Source organism: Micropterus dolomieu, linkage group LG03, assembly GCF_021292245.1.
Source record: "Micropterus dolomieu isolate WLL.071019.BEF.003 ecotype Adirondacks linkage group LG03, ASM2129224v1, whole genome shotgun sequence".
Classification (NCBI taxonomy): Eukaryota; Metazoa; Chordata; class Actinopteri; order Centrarchiformes; family Centrarchidae; genus Micropterus; species Micropterus dolomieu.
In genome coordinates, this window is record NC_060152.1 from 21750733 (window position 1) to 21763147 (window position 12415).

At 40.7% G+C, this 12415-nt stretch overlaps 1 long non-coding RNA gene across 3 annotated transcripts in view; it reads left to right on the plus strand.

Annotated features, from left to right (window-relative positions):
* LOC123968362 overlaps window positions 1-12415 on the plus strand; it is a 99715-nt gene that overhangs the window by 60355 nt on the left and 26945 nt on the right. For all 3 annotated transcript variants that reach the window (XR_006824446.1, XR_006824445.1, XR_006824447.1), the window contains one exon: window positions 11880-11942. This is a non-coding gene — a long non-coding RNA (uncharacterized LOC123968362). The remainder of the gene's footprint in view (window positions 1-11879; window positions 11943-12415) is intronic.

Genomic DNA, 12415 nt, shown 5'->3' on the forward strand with positions numbered 1-12415 from the left:
GGGTGTTTGAGGTTTAGGAAACAGGGGAAGAAAGGTAGTGGGGGTGGATGGTAAGAGTGTGTGTGCATGTGGGTGGGGGTGTGGGGGGAGGTTTATATTGACAGAAAATCTGATCGTTGGGTTCCATGTGTGTATAAGTGCAGCCAGAGCTCTGTCTGTACTTGTGTGTGTGGTGGCGTGTGTGTGTGTGTGTGTGTGGTGGCGTGTGTGTGTGTGTGTGTGTGTGTGTGTGTGTGTGAGTGAGTGTGTCTGTGCAGAATGTGTGGGTGTATATATGCGTGCGTACAGGATTACTCAGACCTCAAGAGTCTTGATCCAGCCTGCGTGGCAAGTGACACAGAAGGCAGGTTAACATTTCTTTTAAGTTAGAATGAGGTACGGCTTTTTTTCTCTTCACAGACAAAACAAGGTTTATATAAGAACAGGGAGACAGAGGTGGGAGGAGGGAGGAAACCATAAGAGCAGCTGTAAAAATTTAACTCTGTTTATTGTACATATCATATTCAAGTCATTAGTGGATATTGTAATCACACTCTGTAGGATGAAGAAAAAATTATTGAGATGTGAGGAAGAGACAGAGGTTGAGTCATGGAGAAATGCTGAGTGAATGTCATGATAATCCTGAGGATAAAATAATAGCACTAAAGTACAAAGAGACCACAACAGAAGCCCTAAACCTCAACGAAGCCCACCACCTTATGATCACAGAGCAGTGCGGTTTATCTGGCAGGAGTTTTCTATACTTATTACAGTCATAATCTTAACCCCTCCTGGGTTCATGTTACAGCAATTAGGCCTACACATGCCTAAAAGATCAGGTTCTTTAACCATTTGTGGCACAGATTTGACGTTTTCCTAAAACTTAAATTTCCATAGTGTCCGAATGGCTCAGTGTGCATACTGTCAGAGCTGTTCTCGTATTCCTATTTTCCTGTCTGAGTGCTGAGCTACAGACATTTACACTGCCTATTTGGTTACATGCTGAAATCATGCCCTTAGATCATAGCAAATGTTATTCATGGACGCGCATTACCTCTGAGAAAGTGAGAGATGTAAGGATGACAGAAAGATCGATGATATGGAGAGAAGAAAATGCAGAGAAACAATCTTAGGGGAACAGAGCGTTGGACCGAGAAACAGACAGACAGCAAGGACAGAGATAGAGTGAGAGTCAGAGACAGAAAAAAAAGAGAGGGAGAGAATTAAAGAAACCACAACAGAAGCTGAAAGCCCACTAAGTCCCCTTCTCCTTATGATGGTGGGGTGTGGTGTTGGGGATCTGGCACAACTTCCTACAGTACAGCCCCTTTCTAAACATCTCATATATACACCCAGTCACAGACAAAGTCACAACTAACCACATCACAACGTGTGTGTGTGTGTGTGTGTGTGTGTGTGTGTGTGTGTGTGGTTAGCTCAGCTGCTCCCAGGCTCACAGAAAGCATATGCTGCCTGAGCGTGTCAGAGCTGTCTCTTGATCTCATCTGTCTTTTTATTGCCTAATCTCCGTCTTTATTCTCGTTCCTCCCTTCCTTGTTATGTAGCCCCCTTTCTGTCCTTTATCTTCCCCGTTCACCCCCAACCATCTCCATCTTTTTCCTGAAGGTCTGAATGTGACCTTAGTTGCTCTGGTGACACATGATCATTTTTATTCATGCCAATAAAGGTTGTCCTTTTTTCCTGCACTCCTACACATCTGTCATTCTTTTTGGATATGATAACTGCCTAGCGCATTGAACCTTTGAAAGTGTTCCCTTTTGCTATAGATGAGTTTCAGATAGTAGCTAACCCACCATATGGGTCATTCATGCACTATCCCAATGGGTTGAGAGTGTGATGATGGTTTGCTCATGAATGTTTCATTTTGGTTTACATAACAGTGGCTCAGCTCTTTGGTAGCACACACTGAATGTGTGATTACAAAATGCTGTCTGTTTTGCTCTCCCTCATCTTATTCTATCTGTCACTGTCTCATACATTCTGTCCCTTTAAATTTGCCTCTCCTTTGCTTTCTGTCTCATTTCAAGAAAATAACATCATGCAATCGAGACATATCACCATCACACTGCTCACCCACCCCCACACACACACACACGCACACACGCACACACACTCATTTTTTCATTTCAACTTGCCTCATTGGCATGACAGGTTACATTTGTTTGCTAAAGCATTCACAGGAGGAAATAGTAGATAAAGGTAAATAAATACAGTGGGAGAATTAACTGCATACACAATCAAAAATATAAAAAATAAAAAAATAGATAGAGTTACTAGAAAGCACTCAGTGCATAGCTCTGCCAAGGTTGCACAATCTTTAAATTAGTTTTTTGATGATAAACATCTAGGCCTATACATCTACATCAAAGTAAACATAGATATATAAACTGAAAAATACCTAAATCCTTAAAAAAGAAATATATGTTTATTTATGTACATACAGATACATTTACATAATTGTGTAACTGGCAAAAATGACATAAAAAATTTAAACAAATAATAGTTATGCTAAATTTTGACAGGGCGTCATATACCGACGATTTGAGAAAGAATGACAAAGCGTAGTTATTTGAAGCTAAAGGTACCCTTTAGCGTCTGTGTGAGACGCACTGGGTGCGTCTCTATGAGACACTTCCGGAAGCGACTCCATGAGACGCTCTGGGGCGTCCCGTACAGACCGGAAGTGCTAGCTAGCTAGCTAGATAGCTACCGCTACCGAAGCCCCTACCCTTACCACAACCATCAGAAATGTTAGTACCTAAACCTAAGTCATGCATGTCGACCGGCTAACCCTACAGCTGCGCACATCGGCCTTAGGTAGGGTTAGCCTCCCTTGTGTTGCTGCAACGTAGCAAACAGGGGCGTTTCATACGCACGCTAAAGGGTACCTTTACCGTAAAGTCATTATGCTTTGTCACGCTTTCTGAAAGCGTCAGTTATGACGTATTGAGATGAGAATGTGTTGAAAATGTTTAGCTTGGAATGGGATTCCCACTGCCACAGCCACACTAGCAGCCGCTATGAGACAGTACTTATGCACAGCATTGCTTTGAGCTAAATTTGAATGCTAGCAAGCTAACATGCTCAAAATGACAATTCTAGCATGCAGATTTTAAGCTGGTATCACGTTTGCCACCTTAAATCAGGGTGTATCCATGCATACATTTGCTGATTGGCAAATAAACACAAAGTGAATCTGAGGTTATTGGGGAAGTCAGTAGTTACGCAGCTTTTTGGTCATAAACGAAAGAACTTTCGCTTTAACATATTACATATAACAGGTCCAAAAACATCAACAAGATGTCTTGAGCACATTTCTTTTAATTGATATGGTTTTATACTTTCCATTAATGTGTCTATTCTCTATACCAGCTTGTAGTATAAATCTATACTGTATCAGTGAGGCAGTGACAGTAAGTGCAGGATTTGTCTTCTTTCTGTCTTGCCTTGAGGCAGCAGGAGAGAAACTATGTCTGTGTTCCCCAAATAGAAAAGAAAGCTTTTCATTTTCTGGCAAGGTTTTGAGGCCTTCAACTAACTTTTTCACAACTTTGGTCTTATTTTACCCTTCTTGTTTTTGGAATGGGCATTGAAAATACTGTATATGTGTACTGTATATCTTTCTCCCTCCTGTGTGATTGAAGTAGAATCTGCAGACTGCGGTGTCAACTTATCCTCTCCTGCTCTTGCGCTATTGGTTTCCAAGACCGGCTTCTCTGTGGAGTCACTTCCGGTGTAGGCTCCACGCTCAGGAAATGCATGCAAAAAATACTAAATTAAAGACCTTTCCGATGGAAGCAATTTTGTCATTGATTTATATTTAATTAATTAGCCAACATTGTAATGTGAAAACTATTCATTCTCTAAATGCAACATACATAATGATTTTGCCTATTCTGTCTATGTACAAGGTACAAGGTTGTTTATTAGTCATTATACAGCACAAGGCTGCATAACGAAATGAAATTTGTAGTTCCTTCATGCTACACACACAAAATATAATTAAGTGTAGGCCTGTATTAAAATAGGGTAATACATACAATAAAATAAAACAATATGCACAGTTATTTATATACATACACGTATACACCCCAAACATTCCACAGTGCGTTTTTTTTTCCTGGGGTGAATGTAAACAGCAGCAACCAGATGATAATATGAAAGTTTCATCTTCACAATAAACAGTCTGACAGAGTCCATCTTGACTGCGTTTCAGTACCAAGCATCATCAATGTAAAACACAGAGTCCACATGGACCACCTGCTGCTGCTTCTACAAGCACTGCTGGTTGCCATAGCACATAACCTGGGTATCTATGCCAGTGTAGCAATATTGATTCCATTATACTACTGACATAAGCATGAAGTCCGTCCATATGGCCTAATTTCATCAATTCATCCATAAAGGGTAATTTTAGCATTTTTAAACACAGGCCCTGTTTTTACATATTTTGGTGTCAAAATGGGCCCTGCAATGGACTGGCGACCTGTCCAGGGTGTACCCCGCCTTTTGCCCAACGTCAGCTGGGATAGGCTCCAGTAGCCCATGACACCCTTTTTTTTTTTTAACAAGAAACAGAAATCTCGCTCAAGGACAATTCTCGCTCTGAAATTTCTCGAGAGGTGAGTTGTTGCAGGAAGACAAGAGTGGAAATGGGAGTCAGAGTTGGAGAAAGGAGTTTGTGTTGGAGTAACATTAGGAAAAAAAGTCTTACTAGCAGGTCCTCTACATACACAACAAAATCCTCTCCCTCATTTCCACTGGCATTTCCTAATCCTGATCCTGTCAATAGGGAAAAGAAGCACTTTTTGTGGATGAAATTTTAAAGGGGGCAGTTGTCCCCCACTCTAGCAGGTTCACGGCTGCCGGCTGAAGCCATCTACTGCACAGATTCCAAAACTTTTTGTACCTATTTGTCATTTCAACAAAATAGGGCCCAGGTTGAAAAATACTGAAACTATCCTGAAAGTCTCTGTCTCTCTTAAAAAAAATACACTTCTCACTTAGCTCCCTTGTCCGATATTTAGACATTTAATAACCATCTCGATCAACTTACTGACTTCAAAACTTTCAGCTCTCAGGCAGATTTACCTACATGAAAGCACAGTTCAAATTTCATTCAATTTGTGCACGCAATCTGCCTGTAATTAGTGTCTGATTTACTAAGGCAGCAGATAATTACATAATCAGTGACTGGTGCTGCCTTCTTGGCGCATTCTGTGAGTGAAGGAGGATCAACTTTTCTGCAGTATCGTCTCCAGCTCCGATTCACCTAAACTGAGGAACAGCAGTTTTGTGGAACATTTCTCAAGGACAGTGCATGTCAGATCAAAAGGTTAATATCTGTTCATAAACATTAAATGTCCCCATATTATCCTTAGTTGGTCTTAACTGACAGCCATGAATCCAAACACAATCTACTGTCATTTATTTTGAAGACACTCTGAATGGAGCAGTGAATCTGTATTTGCTCTGAATGAACTCCATCAATTGTGGTCCAACACCAGCTCCAAAAGCTGCCATTACATTTTATCTGCAGTGCTAAGTAAAGACACCGCTATGTGTGAGTCAGGTCCTCTTCACCATTGAGTGGAGTCCCTCTCATCACCCATAAATGTGAAAAGACTTGGATGTGTTTCCATGCTGGTTCAAATGTCTATTTTTGCATCAATTGTGGTCCCTCCTCAGTTCCCTCTTCTTTATACGTAGTCACCACTACTGTACATGAGTCAGGTTCTTTTAGCCATTTACAAACATGGTGCAGACAGTCAACCACAAATGTCTGCGTATGTCTCCACCCTTTGGCAGATCTGTTTAACCTCCCACCGAATGTAGTTGGGCTCTAATTATGACACAGGGTCATTAAATGATTTTAGTAATTATCTCCTTAATATTCTCTCTCTTTTATGCCATAACACATTTCCCTCTCTGCCTCTTATCTCTCACTTGGTCAGTATCTCCGACTTACTCTCTGTCGAGGTGTCTGCACTGGTGTACTGTGTATGAGTCAGGCCTTCTGGTATGTTTAGCTGAGATTTTCTCTCTTTCTTTCTCTCTCCCTCTCTTTCAGGTCCTCTTGGCCATTTAGTATACTGTGAATCTGACAGACGATGCCCATGAATGATGAATGATGACTGGAGGTCTGTCTGATGCCAACAGAATGCATAATGCAGCATAGATACAGTGATTCCAGTCTTCCACAGCAGACTGATGGTGCAGTTACTGTATCATATCATTGGTAGATTTGCCCTCAGCAGAAAATTGTGACCACTTAAGGTGGAAATCCACAGAAAACTACCTGGAATCCTAAATGAAGCAGCTTTAGAAAGAGATATTTGGTGAGCTTGCAAATTCACAAACTAAAGCAGATTAACTATGAATAATATTTAGAGTGTAATCACGGCAGGAGTGGAGCACTTGATGTTATTTAGTTTCCAATGGTAAAATTGAGATTGTAGAGACTTTTACCCCTAAGACCAGCACCAAGCTATAGATGTGCTTTGACCCCTACTTCACCAGCTGAATATTAGTTTTATAACTTTTCCATCCATCATTTCACAACGTTCAATATAAATTATGAATTTTTTTTTTCCAGTTTATTTTTCAAGAAGATGTGGGAGTGCATCTGTTCCTGTGTACAGTATGTCTGTGTAAGTTTCGTGGAGTGGGTGGTTACAGACACGTATACATGTTTACATGTGTGTGTGTGTGTGTGTGTGTGTGTGTGTGTGTGTGAGCTTAGTTATACCCTGGGTGGAAAGGCGTGGATCTGTGCCTGTGCCTGTATGCATGCATGTGCTTCAGATGCCTGTAAGTACTGGAGATGTCTGTGTTCCAGTATAGAAGCATGTGCAATTATACTGTGTCTGTCTGTCTGTCTGTCTGTCTATTCCTACTGTAGTATGTAGGTCACCAATATATTCCTGATGAGGTCTAGTCCTCTGGAGAACTCAACAGATATGAGGGCCTAAATTAGACACTATTATCTGTGTGTGTGTGTGTGTGTGTGTGTGTGTGTGTGTGTGTGTGTGTGTGTGTGTGTGTGTGTAACAGAAAGTGAACTAGACACCATTATCAGACAAGAGCCTCACAGGCATGCATGTGCAATTTTGTGCACATGCATGCTTTTACATGCAAAGAGCAGTATTATGAGTGTGTTTGTCCGTCTATGTGCGTAGGTGTTAAATTGCATGCTATTTGCAACATAATGTATTAGTTTGTGTGTGTGTGTGTGTGTGTGTGTGTGTGTGTGTGTGTGTGTGTGTGTGTGTGTGTGTGAGAGAGAGAGACAATGACACATTGGTGTGGTCTGACAGGCTAGTTGCCTGCTACTGACCTGAGACTGTAAACCTCAACCCTCAGTTTTAACGACTATTGGCTCAGAAAGCCTGTCCATATTGCTGTTACCAAGCCAAACTGCTAAAAGGCCTCCAAGAAAACTATGTAGCCATTGGCACTGCAGTGGCCATGTGTTAAGGTGTTACCAAATGCAGAAACACATAACATCCATAAGGGTTGTTATAATGTCTAAAATGTCTTAAAATAGAATTAAGATGGAGTTTTGGAAGAAGTTAGGGCAGCTGAATGTTTTGACAGAGATATTTTTGGACTGTGACACACTCAAATAATTCCATGCATAGCTCGTATATGTGTATAGAGCACTTTTTTATGGCTACCATTAAAAGAACCAAGGACAATGATAATGTGGTTTCTTTTAAGCATAGAGAATTAAATATCTTATGTCACTTCCTCAATAGAAATGTGGCTTTCTGCATAGCTGCTGACCTAGGAGTTTGTTGAAACATTGCATGTAATTCCCCTTTATTTCAGGATGTCTACATTTCCAGCCAGCCTACTGTCCTTAAGTCACAGGGACAATACCACATGCAGTCAATCTGTCAAACCAATTCAGAATTTCACCGGAGCTCAGCCCAAAAGTTATATTCAGCCCAAGAGAGATGAATAGGAGTGAGAATGTCTACCTTTGAAAAGCTTCATGCTTTGACCAAATCATATGCTGTCACTCCTAAGCTTTAGAAGGCCTGCACTTTTCATCAAAGCCCTTGATGGCTACCTTTCACAGCACTGTCGAATACACCCTCAAAAGCTTCCCTCCCTCCTTTCCTCCCTTCCCCTCCCAAATCTCTTTCTTCTTTCCTCCAATGTCGACTAACCCTCTTCCCTGCCTCTCCTTCCCCCTCCCTCAATCCTTCCATTCCCCTTGTCCTTAATCCATCCCTCCCTCCTCAATCAAACCCTCAAATCCCTCCAGGTTTTTTTTTTTTTGCTCTGTGTGTGTGTGACTTCAGTACTGTCAAGATAGATGAAACAAGAGGAATTCAGATTCATCACAGTCATAACCTGCCATAGTAATAATCCACAACTATTCTTCCCATGTGGTGGTAGGCCAATGTTACTGGCCTTTTCGGGGTTTATTTGCATATTTGTTTCCCCTTTGTTTCTTTTGATGAATTATTTACTGCGGACGGAATTGACAGCAGAGATCACTGATGACTGCTGTCGCGGGTGGATGGGTGCCTTTCTCCTCTTTGTAATTATTCCCCTTTTTTCCTAATTTTCAATCAAGTAAAAAAAAATGCATACATTTTAGCATTGCTAGTGGAACCTTTCCACTGTCTAGCGGGAAGGCAGTTTCCTTTGTTGTTGTAATGATTACAGAGTAGGAAACAGCACGAAAAAAAAAGAGGAGAAGGGAGAGAGTAGAGATCAAATGGAAAAATACTACAAATGTGCTGGGAGGGCCACCTCATACACCTCCCACACACAGGACTAATGCATGAAAAGACTCACAAACACACACATCCTGCTCTTCATCATCTGACCAACCAAGAAACATAATTAGTGATCCTTTTGATTTCGGTTTGAACACAAAGTCAAAATTAACCTCCACAAGGTTTGGACTGCACATGTTTTTATACACAAAACAAAGTCTTAACCGTTGCAATCATGATGAGTTGTGTCCACATAAGCGCCTTGATTGTAAGCCTCAGAAACTGTATTCACAATGTGTACCAGGGGTCTACCAGATGAACACACACTCACACACACACACAAACACACACACACACACACCACAAACTGCCACACTGTCCCTGTGTTGCCCTATCCAGGAATAACAATGCATAATTCATGTCCCGAAGTCTTGTCTGCCGACAAAAGTCAGCGTTTGCATTTATTATTTATTGAAAACAGCTCACATGATGAATCCTTTAACAAACAGAGCTTTCAGTAAGCACTGTACTTATTTCTTCTTCTCTTGCTGTTTGTGTTTTGGCATAGATTTAAGTGAGCTCATTAGCAGAGATGAGGATGTGAGGAGAGGAGAGGAATGGCAGGGGAGAAAGAGAGTGAGAAAGGGGAAGTGAGAGAGGAAACAAGGCCAAACGATAAAGGAATCATTTTTGTAAAGGTACGAATTAATGAGGGGCTTGTGCATTGCATGCTAATTAATTTAACAATGAAATGCTATAAGGACTAAGTTATAACTTTTAGGACACTCATCACATTCATAGAGTAAAAGTTTACTATTGCTTTTCACATTACTTCACTTTGCAAAACCTGGAGGTAATGGATTTGTGTTAATGTATAGTAATCTAATCTTTCCTTATGCTTGATGCAGTGCTGCTCCTGCTGTGCTGCACTCTCAACTTACCTAAAATACCAACAGAATTAGTACAAGAAAAGTCATTAGCACACATACAGACAAATATACACACACACACACACGCACACATACAATCTGCTGTCACAGTTACACTTGTTGTGTTGACAGTTTGCATTGAGGATGAGGAGGCAATTTAGTGTAGAGTGAAAGGAGCATTTGCCATCCTATGCTAATGAAGACATAATTTATTCCAGAGTACTTGCATTTTTTTCCGTCTTCTACTCCAACCCTTAACCATCCATCAGTCATCTAAGGCATGAGCTATTATCTTTGCAGAACATTTTATATTCAGTCTCCTCTTAGATGGGTGGACGCACACACACACACACACACACACAATAATTTTTGTTAAATCAAAAAAATCAAATCTGGTCTAGCAAAGGTTGAATAATTGATGTGTTATGTTAAAAAAGGAATGAAATAATCATAGCCTGTTGGAAGTTGGAGGAACATCAAACCCAGAGCTGGAGCTTGGCAGACTGGGCTGAGCAGGGTAGGGGCCTTATGTATTTGGGACGGCTGCCCTGTGAAATAATAATGAATAGCAAAGAGTTAGGGGATTAGGAGATTTTTGTTCTGCACTGTACCTGACACTTTGAGCGTGCCCACCCAAGCTTTTTATAGCATGACCAGGGCACATCTATCCTGCATTAATACAGATTTTCAGAAAATTGTTTGGTGTGGTGGGCTGGGGAAATATTCTAGTAGGACTGCAAAGATGTCTAAATGGCTGCAGTAGAAAATGACACAAGGCTTACAGGAAGTGTTGACCTAATGGTAAGATATTGGTGCCACTTCACAAGTAATACATTTTAGGGATGCAGCGACAGCTTATCAAGCAAGTGGGACTTTAGTAACAGCAAATTATTACACTTCCAAATCAAAAACCCATTTAATTTTGCTTATCAAAGCAAGTATTGCTGACATGAAGCATAAAGCAGATGTTAGTCTAATAAAATGATGACAGTCCCCTGAAATGAAAACAACATGAAGAAGTGAATTTACTCCTAGTGGGAACTTTTTTTACTTTACCATTTACGGAAGAGTCGAATAATTCTGCTGACAAAAGACTATCTCATTACCACACCACTACAGACTAACAAGTATGCATAGTGTTCATTTCTGACCACAGATACTTGACTTGGTAAATGGTTTATGATAAACTACCAATATTCAGCTTTACCGTGCTTTGAGCTCATGGTGGTGCTGAAATGGAAAAATATCTGCTTGCTTTTGCACTGTAGGAGTCCTCTTTTCCATGGTCATAAATGTCAGCCATGTCATAACATACTGCGCATCTCTTAGTCACACACACACACACACACACACACACACACACACACACACACAAACCACAATGCATTATTACCTCAAGTGTTTTTATGTTTAGGACCACCTTTTAAGAGTGTCCCCATTTGGGATGCAACATAGTGCATGATGAATACATTCATTCCGAGCTCCAGTGAGAGCTGTGCAGCCATGCATCTCTGACTGATATCTTTTCATGATTGTATGAAGGATATAGAGTATAGATTTTCCCATAGAGCAGCAGAGGGATATACATGTTTGTTATTATTACTGTTTCGGTTTCCCGTTCAACATCTGTGTTTTTGCCTACCAGTCCCAATTTACGTTTAAGGAATGATCTCATGAAATGAAATGCGGCGGGGTCAAGAGGTGCTTGCTCTTGTTCACTGTGTGGGTTGGAATTTGTATTTGGATACAGATACGTAAACATACTGCCCATGCAAAAAAAAGGACACAGTTTGAGCAACATGCTAAGTTGCTAGAGAGAGAGTGAGAAGGGAGGGTGACTGACAAAAGAAAATGTCCTGTGAAATGAATTCCTTCGAAAGAAAAAGGCTCCTTTGGAGTCAGAGTCGCCTGACAAGTCGTGATGACTCTGAATGAGTGTATGACTACATGTGGAACAAAGAGAAAAAATGGGAAATACTTTAATAGTAGATTCAGTAAAAGATAACAAATGAATCAAGCTTCAGAGCATCAGTGTAAACCTCTGGATGAATGGATGGATTAGGGTTAAAACGCTGGTGGTGGAATATTATTTTTGGTTCCTCCTTTGCTTTAGCATATTAAAACTGTCCCCTGCATCCCGTTTCTGAGGCATCTGATTAGAAAAAGTGTTTGATTCAGTGGGTTGATTTTTTTAAATTCACTGTTTCCTTCGTTACAGGCTCCCTTCTCTGTAGTTCACGTTGAATCAAGACCACCTCACAGGGATTTTCCCCTTCACCAGGTAACCACAAAGAAATAAAGGAACCCAAATTATCCACATGTACAACATATCCCCCAACACACATACGCACACACACACAGACAAGCTTTCTGTGCTCTACAATGCTGACCACCAGCACAGCAGGAAAAACACACGCACACACACACACACACACACACACACACATCATATTATCTTTATGAGCTGTTATACACCAGTGACCACCAACACAGGGTCTCAGTGTTCTCTAATCCACACTCTGGCTGAATAGGCCACTCCATGCAATGGAGGGATTACACTGTCGGATTAATGGGAATTTTAATTTGAGTCATTGTAAGTGCCCTTAATAATAAGAATCAGTGCAGAAAAGAAACTGCCTCTAAATTATACTGTTAAATGTGTTACAACTGTACATTTCCTCTACTGCATTTACTGCAACACACTGTGGATGTCATGTTTTTCTACATGAACATGAAAGATGAAATGAGCATACA